The sequence below is a fragment of the Camelus dromedarius genome, chromosome 10, assembly GCF_036321535.1.
Source record: "Camelus dromedarius isolate mCamDro1 chromosome 10, mCamDro1.pat, whole genome shotgun sequence".
Classification (NCBI taxonomy): Eukaryota; Metazoa; Chordata; class Mammalia; order Artiodactyla; family Camelidae; genus Camelus; species Camelus dromedarius.
In genome coordinates this window covers 28,182,326-28,197,344 of record NC_087445.1, presented here as the reverse complement: position 1 = coordinate 28,197,344, position 15,019 = coordinate 28,182,326, and the positions used below count along the sequence as shown (strand labels likewise).

The following is a 15,019-nucleotide window of genomic DNA, read 5'->3' as shown; positions in this document are numbered from 1 at the left end:
TCACAAAATCTAACATATTTATACTGTGGCCCTTTTAAGAGCAAAGTTGGTGACAAAGCCTTGCTCTAGAAATCTTAGACTGGCATTTGCTTTTACAGAAGACCTTCTACAAAATACTGCTGCATACTACGTTGCCCCAATTATTTATCAAATGTACAAAAATTACTTTTTAACAGTATCAGTTATTTTTTATCTCCCATAGTTTGCCTTAGTTTCTTTTCTGTATTATTTCTTCTTTATATTTTCAGCAATTTTAAATTTGTTTTATTTTGCCATATTGCATGAATCCTCAAAAGCTACCTTAAAATCTTTTTGGAATATAACATCATAACAGTAAAATAAAATACCCCTTTTTATTATGTACATCTTTGCAAGTTGGCTCAAAGCGTTTTTACTTAAAATGAAGTTGAATATAAAGAAATAAATAAGTAAACAAGAACCTTAAAAAAATATGGTCTTTTTTGCACTGACATCAATATTTTATTGTTTTGTTTTTATGTGATACCTCCATATATTTGCTTTTCAACTTGGTAAGCTTTAGGAGCATTAGTTGATTTTTTAACAGAAAAAGACTAACAAAATACAGTAATTCATTTTGAATTTTATGCCTTATATTCTGAAGGAAAGATAGCAATGTATTTACTATATAGCAAAGCTGAATAAATTTCAAAATCATTTATTTATTTAAAGTATTAAGTACAACCTTTTTAATTTTTTTTATTTCTTTATTGATCTTGTGTAGGCAAGTAGAATGAAAACTGATACTTCCCTGTGTCTCTCCAATATAAAATATGATATATTCAATTGGACATGTGCTCCAATTCATAAAATTTCATTTATTTATAATATATAATACTATAATGGAAAAAATTACTGGGTGCTATAAATTATATACATATACATATATATATATATGTATATATATATATATATAAAATACATATACAAATATAATTCATTTCAGTGGAAAGCAATATGAATAAAATTGCATTGATCTTCTCATTGGATGCTCCCAATGGTTTAATATACTATTCTTTTAGCAAATCTTAGAGTCCCTCTTTTTTCCTTTAATTATTCTCTTTCAAAATGTTCATGATATTATATTTCTAAAACTGTATTTCATTTTTAGGATTCAAGAATACACTGCAGATAATACATTAAAAGGTCACAATAGAAAGAATTCTGTCTTGACTTCTAAACAACTCTAGACCAAATACTCTGACTCTATATTATACTAAGAGGGCTTTTTAAATTTTTTTCAGTGACCTTTTGTTTATTAATATACAGCAAGTATTTGGAAAGAAAAGTAAGTCCCAGGACTATATTCCAGGTACTTTTCTTTAGTTTGTCATAATAAAATTAGGAGGTTTTAAATTCTATACTGAATTTTCCAATCAAAAAAATGAACTAGATTTGTGATATTTTTGCAGTATATACATATCATTATGTTGTACATCTGAAACTAATATAATGCTATATGCCGATTATAATTTGATTTAAAGAGTGGAGCCAAGTCCTTGCTATGGAGTCTTTCTATATGGATTTTGGCTATGATGCTGATCAAATCATATCCCTCAGCTATATGGTGATATAAAATGTACGGCTATGTTACTCCTCCTTCCTGTTTTCTGCAAGATTTAATGGAGATCCTTTCATATTTTGCTTTCTAGTTGAAAAACAAAAATTACAATGCTGAACTCCCCTGGGCTAGCTTTTGAGATTTTACATCGAGATGCACTCTATAAAGTTATCTGTAGTCTGAGGACTTAGAGGTTACATATGCCCAATCCAAAGAAAACTGAACTAACAACAAAGGTGCAGACATCCTGGTTAGTTTAATCACTTATCACTATAAATATTCAGCCAATGGCTTTAGGGAAGCCCTTGTCTTGTCAACAAGATCTGCAAGTTTGATGGCTCTGCCCGAAAGCACTGGGAGGAACTGATATTTGCTCTCACTTTGCAAGCATCATAGATCTGTGTATTTTAAAATTTTTTATTTATTTACTTTTATTGTGGGATTAAAATAGAGTGAACCATAAAGGTTTCCTGGAAGTAATTTTAAAAGGTGGCTCTTTACTTACCAAATAATAAATATACCAATGTTTGGCTATATAAGATTAGATCAAGGAATACCGAAAGAATATCAGAAAAGCAATTGTAAGTCATGTTTTCATATTTCTCAAAAGTGTCTAACATTGAACTGAATTATTTTCCTGAAAACCGTATCTAAGGGGTTCATTAATGTTTGTGCTCAAAATCACTGTGATGGATAAGATTCTCTTTCTTTCAAATTCTTACTTACATTAAATTTCACTGTGGCATCACTAAATAACAACAACAACAAAAAAATAGAGTGGGTGGTTTGATTTTTACAAGGAAAAGTCTTTAAAAGAATCTTTGGTTTGCCTGCACTGCTACCTCATTAATTCTAAATGGTGTCAGTCAGTTGAGTCTAATAGCTGTGAGTGTTACTACTATGGTCAGTTCCAAATTATAGTATTGATTAATTGATTGTCTTCTTCCAGTTGTGAATTATATTAGTGCTGGCTCAGGCAGCTTGGCTTAGAGTCAAAACCTAATTTTCAATGGAAGGCAACAAGCAGTTTCACTGCTGTGGTTAAGCGGACACTCAGAAAACAAAACGCTTTGGAAAGACAATTTTACAAAAAAGGAATGCACGAAATATAATACATATGGACTTATTGATGGTCTCTCTCCAACCTAGAGAAACAAGCAGGAAGACAGTAAGTCAAAAATTCATCATTTCTCAACCTCAGACTTTCAAAACAGTCTTAAAACAATTGACTGGGGAATGAGAGTAGGAAAGAAGAAAGATGGTCTAGAATGATAATAAGCCAGCATTTGGATCTGTGGAATTAAGCCCACTCAGGAGAAGTGTGGTGACTGCAGTACTTTCAAACCAAGTACAACTTAAAGTGGATTATGGGTTTGGCTACATCATAGGTGCAGCTATCCAGGGAAGCTTAAAAACACCTGCCACACTGTAGCACCACCAGAGCAGTAGTGCAATCTTCTTAAAATAATATACACATTACCGCGTTGAAAGACAAAACAAGAGGCCCTCATTTTGTGTTAACTTCCTGCTTTAATGAGAAACATAAAATGGATAGGGGTGTTTATCATTGATTCTTGTGGAATGGGAAAAACTAAATGGGGCATTGAGACGTTAATAATTTTCACAGATCCATAACTTTGCATTTATTTGCTGCAAGATCAATTCCCCTTTCCTACAAAATCTGAAGGGAAGATTGGTGTGGGATGGAATAACTCTGATTATAAAATTATATTCACATTAAAATGTATTTATAATCATTATTGATTTTTCTTTTCAAAATGAACACAATTATACTTGATTTCACAGAGAATTACAAAGAAGAACCTTTCCTCCTCAAGTAAAGGGAGTGAGCATGCAAAAAAAAAAATGAGGAAAATGCTTTCAGGGGTCCTAAATTTTAAAGCTTTAAAATCAATCTTTAGACAAGAGTGATAAATGGGAGTTTATAAATAGAGAAACAATCATGAATATATAGAAAGCATATATCACAAAGTCAAATATGCTGATGGAAATTAGAATTTTTGTGGAAGTACTGCTCTAAGAAAGGGGAGAGAGACTGAAAGTAGATGTGTCAATGAGGAGAGAGTAATCTTCTATAAGTGCTACTAAATTCAAGATTATTAATGATTGATTATACATATATATATGAAAAATCCTTAATAGATGCAATGATGTAAGAGCCTCTTGGCATAGATCTGATAGAGAAAGTTCACAGAATTAATCTCCACAAAATATAAAAGTGTATTAATTTTTCATGGCTGTCTCAACGATCTGTAGCACAAATAAGGCTAGAGTTTGGAAAGACATATATTCATTACTTAACAGATTATTATAGGCTCTACCATTTGATAGGTGGTGAGGACACTTTTCAGGGAGGATGAAAAGAAGCGCCGTGTCATTAGGGTGATCTATTGGGTAGTTAGTAGCTCAGGTAACTCACACCATGCATGATATTATAAACCTAGGGTACTAGCAACCCGAATAAATGAATGCATATCTTAGCAGACTTCAATTAAGTACATAAGTGTATAGCTAGCTTTTCCTCTCCTCCATGCTCTCTCCTCACTGGAACAAATGTGATTCACTCTCAGACATCATTTTCATTCCTGAAGAAGTGGTTCTTCACCTATTTGGACTAGATTAAGCAATATAATTACCCTCTCTGGTGCTTCCTGTATGTAAGAAATATTTACAAAAGATAGTCTTAACAATTCTTATAGAGTTAGGACTCAAAAAGATACTGCCTGTTCTAAGGAAGTCTCCCCCCGATTCGTGACCCTGTTTAGTTTCTTCCCTTCTTATGTACTCCCTCTGACCCAGGCAACTCTCCCCATGTCCCACACAGTCCATTCTAGGCACTCCTGTCTTCATCCCATTGAATGATTGAGAAATAGGTCAGATACTAGCAAAAACTCACATTATGTAGAAATACAGAGATAAATGCAGTGGGTACAGTGTAGTTCCCAAATTGTGAAGATCTCAAACAAACAAACAAACAAAAATGCCTTTTATATATCATTCTTGAACTCAACTCAACCTATAAAAGGGAATCCTTTATAGCTGAGTCTCCAAGCCCATTCCTTTGGAAAGCAGATATCCAGCTATCAAGTACCAAAATTTTACGTTTCAGACAACCTCAGGTTGCTACACTGGTATTTCATTGCCCATCTTCCTACATCCTATTAAGTAGGAAAAGAGTGGAAGAAAATGAGGCAGTTAAAACGTGAATATAAGAATGTGACACCTGAGAAAGTTCTCAGTGTACCAGTCTGATTATTCTGGTTCTATATTCCACCACCTATAATTGAATTTGATTACAATTATTCAGTTTAGTTACTCAGTCATTTATTTCTATAAGAGGGGCATCTAACTTGACATAAATATAATCTTCGGTGATTTGACCATTAAGTTCACTCTTAGGAGAAGTTAGAGGTCAACCTCTATTTACAGCTTTATTCAGCTGTTAATAAATATAGTTCAGTTTCTCCTAACCTTCACTTAGGGAATTTTTTTTTCCCTTCTTCTCCATTTCTTAAAAGATTTAGGTGTAGTAAGTGATTTCCAACTTGATCTTTAACCTAAGGCCAGATAGATTTAAAAACAGACTCATGTTAATGGCATTCAATTCTGTGTAGTTAGTCAAAATACATCCTTAGTAGAAATATATAGACATATAATTATATACATATATTTTTTTCTCCTAAAGTTCACCCACATTTGAAAACAAAATTGGTAAGGCAGGATTTTTTTTTTAATTAAGTCTTTACTTTTTAAGAGCAATTTAAAGTTCATAGCAAAATTAAGGGGACCTAATCATTTTTGGCTTCCATTTCTAGAAGTAAAATGGTAAGTATGACCAAAACTAGGGTAGGAGATTTATACATTTTATTGGTTAATATATAGCACTTTCAGGGAGAAACCGAAGTTATAATTTATGTAATGTAACTACCATATAATTTATTTTACACTACTTGTTTCATTTTTGAGTGATTATCAACTATAATTAGACTTAATTTTTTCTTGTTAATCACCATGACTTTCTTGAGCAATTCAAATAATCCTAACAGGTAATCTTTTTGATGTTTATGGTGACTATGACAGCGGATATGTTTAATTCTGTCATTCTTGACCTAAACAAGATAAAAATAAACCAATTTAAAAATCAGTATAAGAGCCCCTAATTATAGTAATCCATGTGAAAAATATCTTTAGGCTTTCCTTGTTTCATAAGGGCAACTGAAACCAAGCAAAAGGCACAGTTAATTTAAAAACCTGAAAGTACAATGGTTAGGATCCAAAGACAACAGCTTTCCTACATACTTATGGTAGTATCCAGAAACCATATGTCACACTGTGCTTAATTTCAGGCATCAACCTGAAACATGAAACAATTTATTGATGTGCTTGGAGGAGGCATTATAAGATGAAATATCTGCAACTCATGTCAAAAAAGAAATGGTGGAAGGAGGTACAGAAATTCTGTATAGAAAACAGAAGAGTAAAGGAAAAAATAAAGGCAGGTAAATTTTTGGATCAATATAAAGACCTTTCTTGCAATTAGAGCTAGCCAATAATGAAAGTGAGATTTAGGTACAGTTTTAATCACAGCCTGGCTGACTGTGAGTCATGCTATGTTTCCTATAGAGTATGAGACTGAACTATGTGACCTTCGCTGGTCTTTATGTCTCAACTTTTATTTCCTTCTCTTTTTTTCATCAAAGGATAATATGGTTTTAAGTGGAAGGTAAAAAACAAAAATATCTGGGTCACAGATATGCTACCAAGTATCTTTCTGATCTTGGAAAGGTCACTTTTCTTCTCTGGGTATAACTTTATCATGTACAAAGCATGGCCTGAAGTCTTTAAGGTATATTTTAGTTCTAATGTTCTCTGACTATACAACTGTAGATATATTGAATCAAATTCTAAAGTATACTTATGGTGAATAATCATTACAATTATAGAGCTGGAAAGCAGTTAGAGCTGCAAAGCATTTAGTTAACCCTCACCCATACACATCATTAGATTATACATATCATTACTAAACTGTCTTGCTAGTAAGTCCTTTTAATAACTCTTTCTTTTTAATGCTTTGTGTATAATAATGAAAGTTTCGGTTATTACTCATGAATAAAGAAACATAACTCTTTCAAGCAAAAATTCCAGAAAATATCCTGCTGAGCTCTGTTCTGGCCATACAGTCTGCATACACAATTAACCTTCCTTTAATTAGATTAACTTGTCCTTTATTTACCTGAGATTGGCAAATTAATACTGTAATCAAAAATCTCTAATAGAGACTTGAATATATCCCTGCTTTGTGTAATGTTAACTGCTTCTTCACTAAAAATAACTGAAATCAGGCTCACTTAATGGGATGCCTTAGTTAGCAGATCTGGTTTATTTCTCCAAAATAGTGCTAGTCAGAATTGTATAAATCACTCCTGAAATCACCTAAAGAAACCTTAGTATTTCTGACTTTCTTAATTGATGAAATTCCAAGAATGAACTAAAATTCCAGAAGGTTTCTCTTAGTTATACAAAAATATTTATCGGCATTGGCATTGGTCCTTATATTAAAACATGATACTGCCCAGCAAATATTCAAATGTTATCATTCACAAGAAACTACATTGCACTTGCCAAAGTAAGCAAAGCATTTGGCTGTAGAATCCACAATAATATTACATACACCCCACATACTTGTAAATTTTCAAATTCAGACATTTTTAACAGTTTCTGGCTAGTATTAGTTTGATCCAATTATGAAGAGTGACACGAAGAAGGAAGCCCATTTTACCAAACTGACTAAACTTGGTCAACAGCCCAAAGGCAACGTGTTCTGAACCTTTAATTACAGAATACTGTATTTATCATGAACAGTATCTTCGCTATCTCATAATGTTCTCAATTGGTCATTTAACTGTCTATGATGTCAAGGCACTCTTTTAGTCATTGCGAGGAGTATAAAGATGAGTAAAAAGACAAGTAAAAGATATAGGCCCTCCTTTCAAAAAGTTTACAATCTAGACACTTAACGAGGAACCAACAGGAGAATGGAAACCTCATGCTTTTGCCATTTAATTAGATGGTTTTGGTTCTCTCAACTGAGAGCAATCAGGCACCATCTTTGAACACAGGGGCAGTTGTCTCTGGAATTCCACTGTGTTGGAATTCTGATACTACTACTTGTGTGACTTTGGATGAGGTATTTAGTTTCTCCAGTTCTCAGGTCTCTCATCCTAAGAAGGATATAATTAGAGAATCAACCTCAGAGGTTTACTGAGAAAAGTAAATGACATAGGTGAGCAAATGTGCTTTGCACGTAATAATGCATTGCAAAAATAAACCTTAACTATTTCAGTGATAAAGGATACTTTCAATAAGAAAGCTCTGTTTTCTTTAGCAAGATTAAAAAGTTCAGTGTTTTGTAATGTGTTAGATTTACACACTTGCATTCAAGACTGATTTTGTAACATGGACAAGATCATGTAGTCATGGACTAGAAAAGGAAAGAAGATCTTTTTAACACATTACTCTAAAGTAACACTGCAAGTGAGCTAGTGATCTTAGGTAATTTGAGATGGCAATTTGGGAAATACTGATCAAATATAATGCCTTAAATAAAGTATTCTGGGCTTCGTTTGACAAGATGTGTCATATTTTTTGTAGACAATATGGAGATGGCTGGAATATAAAGAATTAGGTAAACTTGTTAAGTGGCAGAACAGCCCTTCAAAAGACTTTGGAATCTGTAAATATTAATTTAAAAACAACAATAAACTTTTGAACCTGGCTTGGAGTGCTATCTTTGGTAGACTGGAAATACTGTAAGATTGAAAAGTCAGAAAGGCTGGAGTTTGTCTTCCTCTAACTCTCATTAGCTATGAAAGACCTTTGTCTCCTTGACCACCATTTTCCTCATTTCTAATGGGAGGATCTGTGGATAACAGGTAAATTCCTTCACTTTTTGCATGGCAAACCTAAGAGATCAGTGCTTTGTATTAATAATAATCATTGACATTGTTACTTTCATTTCATGTCTGTGTGAGATGAAGATGGTTACAGTACTTTGTTTACATGTTTACTTATCTAGAAAATACAGGTACATCAACAATCATTTCACCTGTATTTTATAGAAGAGGTAGTTACAATCTTTCTGATGAGAGGCTGTATTCTATAATTAAAGCATCCACAATAAAATGGACTTCTAAAATGTATTGCATAGGTTTTATCTTCAGACATGCCTATATGTGGGCAGATAAGCTCCTGATACTCCAAGATTCAATACGAATAATAATGATGACATCTACAGACTATCCTATATATCATCCCCTACTACAACTGAGGTACTGTTCTAAAGCACTTTTCATACATGAACTCATTCAATCATTTTTTTAAACTTTTTTTTATTGAGTAATAGTCATTTTACAATGTTGTGTCAAATTCCAGTGTAGAGCACAATTTTTCAGTTATACATGAACATATATATATTCATTGTCACTTTTTTTCACTATGAGCTACAACAAGATCTTGTATATATTTCCCTGTGCTATACAGTATAATCTTGTTTATCTATTCTGCATTTTAAAATCCCAGTCTGTCCCTTCCCACCCTCCTTGGCAACCACAAGTTTGTATTCTATGTCCATCAGTCTGTTTCTCTTTTGTATTTATGTTTTGTTTTGTTTAGATTCCTCTTATGAGTGATCTCATATGGTATTTTTCTTTCTCTTTCTGGCTTACTTCACTTAGAATGACATTCTCCAGGAACATCCACGTTGCTGCAAATGGCGTTATGTTGTCAGTTTTTGTGGCTGAATAGTATTCCATCGTATAAATATATCACTTCTTCTTTATTCAGGCATCTGTTGATGGACATTTAGGCTGTTTCCATGTCTTGGCTATTGTAAATAGTGCTGCTATGAACATTGGGGCGCAGGTGTCATTTTTAAGTAGGGTTCCTTCTGGATAGATTCCCAGGAGTGGGATTCCTGGGTCATAAGGTAAGTCTATTCCTAGTCTTCTGAGGAATCTCCATACTGTTTTCCACAGTGGCTTTCCTTGCTTCCCTCTCCCACTCTTAATGATTTAGATGTCTTCTTTTATAATTTTGTGTTTATTCTTTTTGTAATTCATGGCAGTTACCTCCTTTCCAGTTATGAGTTTCTCATTTTTGTAGCATCCTGCTTCTTTTCTATTTAGAGTAGACCTGTCAATATTTCTTTTAGCATGGGTTTAGTGTTGTTAAACTCTTTAAGTTTTTGCTTGTCTGTGAAGTTCTTTATCTCTCTTTCTATTCTAAAGGATAGCCTTGCTGGATAGAGTATCCTAGGGTGCATCTTTTTTTCATTCAGGGCTTTGAATATATCTCGCCATTTCCTTCTGCCCTGTAGTGTTTGTGTAGAGAAATCAGCTGAGAGCCTTATGGGGAGTTCCTTTGTAACTCACTCTTCGTTTTTCTCTTGCTGCCTTTAGGATCATTTCTTTATCCCTGACTCTGGCCATCTTGATTACAATATGTCTTGGTGTGAGTCTGTTTGGGTTCTTCCTGTTTGGGACCCTCTGAGCCTCCTGTACTTGGATATCTGATTCCTTTAGGTTTGGGAAGTTTTCAGTCATGATTTCTTCAAATACCTTTTCAATCCCCTTTGTTCTTTCTTCCCCTTCTGGAACTCCTATTATGCGTAGATTGGCATGCTTTATATTATCCCATAGGTCCCTTATCTTGTTTTCATTGTTTTTTATTTGTTTTTCTCTCAGCTGTTCTGATTGGGTGCTTTATGTTGTCCTGTCTTCTAGGTCACTTATTTGTTCCTCTGCAATACCTAGCCTGCTTTGTACAGCCTTTAGGTCAGCTCTCATCTCACCAAATGAGTTTACTAATTCTACTTGGTTCTTCTTTATAGCTTCTATTTCATTTTTGACATTTTATATCTCTAAACACTATTTCTTTTAGTTCCTTCAGTACTTTGATCACTTGTTTTTTGAAATCTTGATCTAGTAGGCCATCAATGTCTATTTCCTTGATTGTGCTTTCAGGGGACTTCTCTTGATCTTTTAATTGGGAGTGGTTCCTCTGCTTCTTCATATTGCTCATATCTCTCTGGCACTGTGGCTTAAGGAGTATCAGTTATCTAGTTCTCCTGGAGATGGTGTGCTCTTAATGATTTTATCCAGAGGTCTTTGTGTCTTCGCCCTGTTTCACGAAGTCAGCTTGCTGTTTCCAGAGGCCCTCTGTTGGCGCCCTCATCTGTGCTGTTTCTAGTGGCTGTCAGCAAGCAGATCACGCCCTCTCCCAACACTGGGTCAGGCGCTGAGCTCTTACTTGGTGGGCGGGCTGGTAACTCCCCCTCCTGATGCTGCATTCAGATGCTGCGCTCAGGCGAGGCAGGTGGGCAGATCATGCCCCTCCTCCCCCCCAGCACCATGGTCAGGTGCTGCGTTCCTGACAGGAAAGCAGGTTGCCACCCAACCTCTTGTGGGGTCAGTCGCTCTGCTGCTCTGTGCAGCTGCCCACTCCACCTCGGGTCAGTGCTCCAAAGGCGGGCTCAGCAAAGATCGTGGAATGCTCCACCCCTGCTCCGTGCCAAATCTCAGCTCCTTGTTTGTCTTGGCGGCGCGAGATCTCTGAGGTGCCAGGGCAGAAAGATCCTATCTGCCTTGGTCTGTAAACAAGTCTCAGTCCTGCCTAGGAGGCTGTGGAGCCCCCAGATGCGGATTCAGGGCTTGGCCCCGCCCCCCGCCCGGGCTCTGCGCACAGGAGGAGATGGCGGCTGTGGCTGCGCCCCACCTTTCTTCTCATGAGAAGTGCCAGTAGTGGTGGCACAGATCTCAGGAGACAAAGGCTAGGGCGCCCCTCCCCCCAGGGCACACCAGCCATGTTGCTTTGTTTTTTTTGCAATTTATGGGGGACCAAGATTGTTCTGCTCCTTATCCCCTCCCAGCCATGGTGTGCAGCACCCTGCAGTCCCCTGGGGCTGCCTCAGTGCAGCCGCCCCAGTCCTCTGCCCAGCTCGGGCGGCCTGTCCCGGCCCCAGCTGCCAGCTCACGTCTCAAGCTGGGTGTTGCGGGGACCCTTTGTGCCCGTTTAACTCAGTTCTGTCAGTCAAGGGGTGCTCAGGGTGGATCTGAGCCTTGGAAGCTCCCCCTCCGTCCTGCTGGCCTCTCCATTGGAGAGGGGAGACCCGGCGAACGAGCGCCACTCCTTCTTTGCCGCTCCCTCCCCGCAGGATTGGTCTTGCACTGTTTTGCTTTTTCTTCTTTCTTTTTCCCTTTTCTCCTACCAGATTTTTTGCACCTTTGTCTTTTGAAGAGGGCGATGTTCTGTCGAAGTTCGGCAGGTGCTCTGGTTGGCCAAGTAGGTTCGTAGATGTGACTTTTGGTGTATATGTGGAAGAGGGTGAGCTACAAGATCCTTCTACTCCGCCATCCTGCTTCTCTCTCCCCCATTTAATCTTTAAAACAGCCTAAAGAAATAGGCATTTTCTCTACTTTACACATGAAAAATCTCAAACACACATTTTTGAATAATTTGCCTAGGATCTAACAGCTGGTAAGTAGCAAAGAATCCAAGCAAACTAGGTTTGGAATCTATGCAATTTAGCCCTTAAAGTAGAACTGATTTGTTCTGAAGAAGCAATGTCATGAATGGAAATATATTTGAAATATTTCTATTGGCACTAGATCAGACAGCTATAGAACGTAAAAGAAAATAAGAACATTATTTCCATTATAAGTTTTATGCGAATAAGTAATGTGGATTCCTAAACAACTGGTTTTCAAATTAACTCTGGAACATAATGTGCTCAGAAAATGGGAACTGACTCTATACAAATCGCTGAACCATGAAGTAGAATGATTAGTATCATTAGAGAGTCATGAACAAAGACACATATGAGTTCAGAAGAAGAAGAAGACATCTTTTTGATGCAGAGTATCCAAGTAAGTATTAAGGTGAAGGTGAGCTGAATCTTAATAGGTAAAATACAAACAATGAGGAACCAAAGGGGAAACAGGCTGAGTCTAAAGTTAAATTTTCTACAGTCTCCATATCTCATGTGTTTAATTCTCATCTTGGTTCCTGAAGGATCTTTGTGCACCTTTTCTATATACAGATACTTGCTTTTCCCTTAGAGTCCTAAGAAGCATCAACCTCCCAAAATGAGGTTAACAGTGATTACGAGAGGTAGCATCCTTTCCTTTAAGCTGAGAATGCAACATTTTTAGCAGATATGAGTATTTGTGCATGCTAAGGACCTTTTAAACTTCTTAAACTTCATTTATAAAATTTTCACTTAGACACATCAATTAAAAAACATTTAGCTTATTTTAGAATTCATCACATGTTTATAATAGATGATAGTTTCAAGTGATGAGCCAACAGATCAAGTATCATAAAGAGAAAGCCTAGAAATTATTTATTTCCAGAAATTATCATTTTAAGATTGCAGTCTGCAAGAAAAAAGGTACTTGGTAGAGGATTTTATCAAAAGGTATTATTATGACAAATGAAGTACTTATACTAGAGAAAGGATATAAGGTAAGAAAGCTGTATTAACAGCAAAGTTTAGTTGCAAAGTAGTGAAAACTGATAGCCTGTAATTGTTTAACAGAGATTAGACATTCAAAAATTTGCTAATCTATTTGCTAATTTGTTTTCTCACTTGATTCCCTCATTAACAATAAATAGCTTTGTAGCTTCCAGAAGAACCAAAATAAAGTACATAGGCGAGACCACTGCCGAGGGCTAATAATTTCATAGCAGCAGCAGCTAAATTCAATCAACATTTAAATCTATAGGCATCTGCTGCTCCAGATCAAAACATTAACCCATTATTAGATTTCTCACATATTCATGACTAACACCATCCATAATACAGAAGTGAAAAATAAATCTCTAATGGACAGAACTTTTCCTAGTCTTCCATTGTTTTGAGTATGTTGTAATTTTATTTATAAAAGAAAAACTGGCCATCAATAGTAAAGAGCAACTCAATCTTAGCATATTTTATAAGAGGGATGTCAAATGAATAGAATATAATGTTTAAATATTCCATCCATCTATCCATCCTAACATTTCTTGAGTGCCAACTATGTATCAGGCATATATCATGTGCTAGGACCCCAGGGAAAGAAAGGGTTAAGATATGCTGTGGACTTACCTTCTGTCAGCCACTGTATGTGTTTTCAGACACAGTCCCTGGCCTCAAACGGTTCAAAGCCTAATAAGAAAAACAGAAATCAAAAATTATCTTTAAAATATTTCAAACCCTAAATTGTCTTCAAGATACCATATTTTCACCATTCCCTTTTTTAGAGGTGATTGAGACAGAAAGAAGGAAGAGCAAGAGGGTTAATGAGAAGCTGGTATCAATTTTATGTCACACAATCTTTAATTGAAAGAGTGCAATACCAAACTCAACATGGAATGTTTTGTCCACGTGCTGTAAAGCAATGAATATTGAACAGTTCTTACAATTTTGAATTAAGATGATAATGTCTAATATAAAATGGCTAAATTAGCTTCTTACAACATCTATTTCATCAAGTGCACTGAATACTGTAGTTTACTGCTTCCTAAAATTACACAGTATATTTCAAATTTCCCACCCTATGGTCTTTATGTAGCTGGATGCTCCCAAGGTTCTTAAGGAGATCCCTTAACTATTGCAGCCAAGATAAAGCAAATCCCTGTCTTTCCTAATTATTCTGGGACTAACTCAAACGGAAGAACTATAAGCCTTATAAGTATTAAAATTATGTAAAAGAATCTCATTATTAATTTTTAAAAATCCATACCTCTGAAACATATAAAAAGGTACTTTGTCTTAATTTCTCAATAGAGTTAAGAACAGACTATTCAAATGATTCTTGTTTGCTTTTAGAATTGTTTTCTTCTGTCTAGACCACTTCCTTCTCAACTCTTTTTCACATGTTCAACTCTTATTTTTCCTTCAACTCCCAGGGAAGCTGTCATGTTACACAGAAAGCCTTCCTTGACATTTTCCTTCCTCCGAGTTTCACTTCAACGTATTTCTTAGATGCTGCAAAAGGTCTGTGTACTTCCTTATCACATTACCTTATGTCACAGAAACTGGTTAGTTGTTCAGCAAACTGTTTCCCCTCTTTTCCTGTTATAGAGCCAGGCTACATTTTTCAGATAGAGGTGAGCATGTGATAGTGGAAGAAAACTAGATATAAATCATGCCACAATCAGTGCTGGACTTAAAAACATCTCAGACATGATCCTTCATTCTTTGCTCCTATCTGCAGATAGAATCTCTCAAGACCTACAAGAGGAAAGATCCGTAAGAAGGAAGGAGTTTGGTCCTCTAGCCGTATCTTTCAGGAAGAGCCCTCACTTCCATTAATAAATTTTAATCATACTGGAGTGTTACAAAGATGACCATCCATCACTTGACCTCAACTAGAAACATCT

General features: G+C 35.7%; 1 protein-coding gene across 1 annotated transcript in view; it reads right to left on the bottom strand.

Annotated features, from left to right (window-relative positions):
• PTPRD (protein tyrosine phosphatase receptor type D) overlaps window positions 1-15,019 on the bottom strand; it is a 1,876,190-nt gene that overhangs the window by 720,678 nt on the left and 1,140,493 nt on the right. Inside the window, exon 9 of the mRNA XM_064490208.1 lies at window positions 13,743-13,802. The gene's annotated coding sequence lies outside the window, so the exon portion shown is untranslated. The remainder of the gene's footprint in view (window positions 1-13,742; window positions 13,803-15,019) is intronic.